This window comes from Mauremys reevesii, linkage group 6 (genome assembly GCF_016161935.1).
Source record: "Mauremys reevesii isolate NIE-2019 linkage group 6, ASM1616193v1, whole genome shotgun sequence".
In the NCBI taxonomy this organism is placed as follows: domain Eukaryota; kingdom Metazoa; phylum Chordata; order Testudines; family Geoemydidae; genus Mauremys; species Mauremys reevesii.
In genome coordinates this window covers 83,940,745-83,946,089 of record NC_052628.1, presented here as the reverse complement: position 1 = coordinate 83,946,089, position 5,345 = coordinate 83,940,745, and the positions used below count along the sequence as shown (strand labels likewise).

Below are 5,345 nucleotides of genomic sequence, written 5' to 3'. Positions count from 1 at the left end.
GATGGGGTGAACAAAAGTGAACAGAGTATTCAAAGTGAGAGCATAAAATTGGTTTATATAGCAGTAAAGTATTTTGAGTATTGTTCTTTACCCCTTTCTTAATATAATCTAACATTATTTGCTTTGCGCTTGTCACGCACCATGAACCGTCCACAATGACACTCAGGTCTTTTTCCTCAGAATTTATAGTTAAGTTCAATCAACATGTATTACTAGTTCATATTGTTCCATCTAACATGCATTACATTGCATTTGCCATCCCTGTTCTGTAATTGGCTGGCTTTGGTAGGTCCCTGTGAAGTTCCTCAAATAGTGAATGATGGCCTTAGTATCAGGTTAAAGCATACAATGAAGAGAAAAAGCAGGGAGTCTGGGGAACATTGTAGTTGGCTCTGGAAAAAGAAGATCCTAAGCGAGTATGCTTTTTCCTACTGGGCTCAGAACAGAGATGTCTCTGGTTCTTTCCACTGGAGGGACTTAACACTTGTATAGACCTTTTCATTAGTACATCTCAAAGAGCTTTACCAAGGAGATCAATATCATCATCCCTGTCTTAAAGACTACCCCAAAATATCGCCAGATTATTAAGTGCAGTTCTACTCCATCCTTGGGGGGAGGGGGAAGCATTACATTAAATCATCTATTTTTTGTTGTTCCTTTGAAAAGTCATTAAGACATGTCTCAATCTGCTATACAGGCTCTGATAAATGAAGGGAGGGTAGCTAAGGGGTACTGGCAAGTGCTGGTAGATGACCCAGCCAAGGAAAGGTCAGCCTTCATCACCCATGTAGGGTTGTATGAATTTAATGTGCTCCCTTTCGGACTGCGAAATGCACCTGCCACCTTCCAGAGACTGGTAGATAACCTTCTGGCTGGATTTGGGGAATTTGCAGTCACCTATCTTGACGATGTGGCTATATTCTCAGAGTCATGGGCAGAACACCTGGAACACCTCCAAGCTGTCTTCTAGCGCATAAAGGAGGCAGGATTAACCGTTAAGGCCAAAAAGTGTCAAATAGGCCTAAACAGGGTAACGTACCTTGGACATCAGATGGGTCAAGGAACTATCAACCCCCTACAGTCTAAGGTAAATGCTATCCAAAATTGGTCTGTCCCTAAGTCTAAGAAGCAGGTCCAATCTTTCTTGGGCTTGGGCGGCTATTACCGATTATTTGTACCACACTACAGCCAAATTGCCACCCCACTGACAGACCTAACCAGGAAAAAATGCAGTTCAGTGGACTGAGAAGTGTCAGAAAGCCTTTAACCAGTTTAAGGCGGCCCTTACGTCTGACCCTGTACCACAGATGTGTCCAAGCATGGTGTAGGAGCAGTTTTAATGCAGGAAGGACCAGATCAACAATTCCATCCTGTTGTGTTTCTCAGCAAAAATACATTCTGAGAGGGAAAGCCACTGGTCAGTCTCAGAAAAAGAATGTTACACCATTGTGTATGCTCTGGAGAAGCTATGCCCATACATTTGGGGATGGTATTTTCACCTGCAGACTGACCATTACTGCACTGAAGTGGCTTCACTCAATCAAAGAAACTAACAAAAAACTTCTTTGATGGAGTTTAGCTCTTCAGGACTTTGATTTTGAAATACACTACATTTCAAGAGCCTCTAACAAAGTGGCTGATGCACTCTCCCAGGAAGGTTTCCCAAAATCAGCCAGGTAAAACTGTCCCTGCATTCTAAGTCATTGTAGTCCTTGAAATGTAAAAAGTACTGTTTAGTTCTTCATGTAATTATTAGTAACATTAAAGGTGCATGTATCTTATTAACTCTGTTTCCTAAACCTCCAGGAAGAAATCCCAGCTGGTGTGGACCCAACCTGAACCAGGCTGGCCAGCACGTCTGTGATGTGGGGGGGAGGGGCGGAGAAGGGGGGCCTGTGATAAATGAAGAGGGGGGAGGGGTAGCTGCCTTTTAGGGACACACAGCCAGCCAGTTAGCTATAAAGTCCCTCTTGGTGGCTGCTTGCTTTACTTGTAAAGGGTTTAAAAAGTCCCCTGGGTAAAGAAAAGGGAGTGGGCACCTGACCGAAAGAACCAATGGGAAGACTAGAATTTTTTAAACTGGGAAAAGAGCTTTCCCTTTGTGTTCTGTGTTGTTCTCAGGAGAGAGGGGAACAGAGCAAAGTCAGGGCTATGAGTGTGCTGTAAAAAGCTTTTTACCAGGTATGGAAATCATCAGATTATACCTGGAACTACCCAAATATGTAAGTAGATTAGGAAAGGTCTAGAAAGATGCAATTAGGGTTATTTCTTTTATTTTCTGTAAGGCTTGTGGACTCCTCTGCGCTAACCCCAGATGCTTTTGTTTGCTTGTAACCTTTAATCTGAATCCCCCAAGAAAGCTATTTTGGATGTTTAATTTTTGGAATTGCTCTTTTAAAATCTAGCAAAAGCCTAGTTCCAGATATATTTTCTTTCTTTTTGTTTTTAATAAAAAATTTACCTTTTTTAAGAACAGGATTGGATTTTTGGTGTCCTAAGAGGTTTGTGCATGTTGTTAAATTAGCTGGTGGCAACAGCTAATATCCTTTGTTTTCTTTCTCAGCTCTTCCCTGGAGTGGGGTGTGTGTGAAAGGGCTTGAGGGTACCCCACAGGAAGGAATTCCCAAGTGTGCCTTCCTGGGATCCAAAAAAGGGTTTGCATTTGGGTGGTGGCAGCGTTTACCAAGTCAAGGTCAGAGAAAAGCTGTAACCTTGGGAGTTTAATACAAGCCTGGAGAGGCCAGTATTAATTTTTAAAATCTTTGCGGGCCCCCACTCTCTGCACTCGGAGTGACAGAGTAGGGAATCAGCCTTGACACAGGAATTCATGGGTTACACCATATTTCCTAAAAACCAAATTCCTCCCTAGGATGCATGCTTCCATGGAAGCCTGGAACCCACATGCCAGGGCACAATTTGGCCCTTAGTTCAGACAGGCTGTTCATTATTGTGCAGACAACAATTCATCTATTAGCTTCTACAGGTTTCAGCAATGAAGGAGAAGTGTTCATTCAATCTTTTAGCATTACATGCAAATATACCATACTTCAATACCCATGTATCCATCCAGTTTTTACGCTGCTTTCCCCCCGCCCTTTGTTACAGTAAATATTATCCTGCTTAAGTCCAGTAAAATGAGTTGAATTCAAGGTGTAATTCCTCCTAAGCCAAATATGACCATAAAAAAAAACTTATTTTTTCATTATATGGCCAGGTAGTAAGTTCCAGTAAGCATTTGAAACCAGTAACTCTGTACTTATGTAGAACCTGCACTGGATCTTATAAAATAGCATCAAAGGTAACTTTGGGGGGAAAATTAAGAAACCAGAATAAACACTGATTTCTTTCTGTAAAATCCTCAGCACAATGACTTTAAAAATGCTTATGGTCCCTAAAGTCTCTAAAAGCAACCTTTAAACTTAATTGGGATAGCACATTTTGGAAAGCAGGTGGGAGAGAGCCTTTGGGATTAGTTTAACAAATGTGTAGCCAACTAGGATTTTATGGTTGTCACTATTTTGCTTATTGTAGCAACCATGAATGTCACAGTGACAGTAGGTTTAGAGCTGGTCAGAAGAAACATTCATATGAAACAATTTAGTCAGAAAACGATGTTTCATCAAACCCAACATTTCTCACAAAAAGCTTTTAGAGTCTGTGGCAGATTGCTGTGGGGCTGGGATCTCCAGGTTTCCAGGGTCTATGCCTCTGGGACAATCCTGCCACATGGACTCAGTTCCACGTTAGAACAATACCAATTTTTTAAAAAAATACTCACAAACTGGAAAACCCAACTTTTGGCCAGCTCTAAGTAGGTGCCTTTGTTTTTGGAGATGAAGTTTTAAAAATATCATTCATGGAGGTTAGCTGATAATTAAGGAGCACATGTGTTACGAATGGCATATCATTGTCGGATTTACACTTGTGTAACCCCAGACACTCAAAGGCCAGCATCATCACATTTGGGGAAGTACTGAGTAGTGTATATATATATACCATTTGCATCCTCTGGATTGAATCAGACCTCTTCAATTGCATTAAGTAAAACCAGGCAAAATAGCTGACAATTTTTTATGGATGTCTATGTAAAAAAATGTATTAATTTGTTATGCATGATTTCCCGCTCCTGAAATTTCGGCAACCACAAAATTTTGTGTTAGCTGAACTGTACACAGAGGGAAGCACTGGAAAACTAAAAAACAAACAAACACACTCCCCCATAAAATCTCGCAAAATCTTGCCATTTTCAGACAAAAATTCACATTTCTGAATTTTGAAAAAAGAGAGAAAGGAAGAGGAAATAATTATAGTCCCCCCCAAAGGACAGGTGGTCTAGTTGTTTAAGAGTAAGGCTGAAAGATAGGAGATCTAAAATTCTATTCTTACCCTTACCTTAATAATAATTTTCAATTATATAATAATTGCAAATATTATTTAGTGAAGGTGAATACATTACCTACCCCACATTTTATAAAGAGGAAGATAGACTCAGTTTAAGTGATATGCCCAAATTTTATCAGTAGCAAAGAGTGGCTGCTTTCCTGACAGTCCCTGCTGGCCTCAGGTTGCTCTGCAGGTGGCCTTTTTTGCCTCAGTTTCTCCTTTCAAGGGGCTTCTTAAATAAATTAAGCTTTCATGACTCCAATGTCAACAGCCCTCCTTCAGATCTGATTTTATTCAAATGAAGTTCACAAATAAAACACAAAAGTCTTCCACCTCAGCCTTAAGCTGAGAATAGCCCCTTCTCCCTGAGAGTTGTCTCTTTTTTCTTGCTGAGCACCTATAGAAGACACAAGGCCTGGCCTTCTCCCCAGAAAGACTTCAAGGCTTTCTCCCCAGCCACAGCTCCCAGGCTTTTCAGCTGGAGTCTCCCGTTCTCAGGGCCACTGCAGGAGACTCTCCCTTCCTGCAGCTTCTTCTCTCTTTCTTTCCCTGAGTATTCCCCCAACCAACCCGCCGCACAACTTCCTTCTACGCTTTATGGAGGAATGAGGTGATCCCCGTTGAGGTGTGTCTCCTAAGTAATCAGGGTTGGCTGGCCCCAGGTATCTAGCCCTTAAGAGGCATGCCATCATGTTACATTCAGCAAGGCAGTGTCAGAAGAAGAACTGGATCCCAGGCCATTTCCTAATTAATTGTACAGATTTACTTAGAAGGGAAATTAAATGCACAATTTTCTGAGGTATTTAAATTAATTTACGCCCGTTCTTTTTCCCTTTCAACATGTTAATCCAAAAGAAATTACTACAGATACTTTGCTGCTGTTTTTCCTTTAAAAAAAATCTTGCAGGTTTAAAATAGTTTTATATGTCCCATGCCATCTAAATGAAATGATCAACAACAAA

General features: G+C 41.0%; 1 protein-coding gene across 2 annotated transcripts in view; it reads right to left on the bottom strand.

The window, feature by feature from the left end:
* Positions 1–5,345, bottom strand: part of FANCC (FA complementation group C) — a 141,413-nt gene that overhangs the window by 71,551 nt on the left and 64,517 nt on the right. The window lies entirely within an intron of this gene.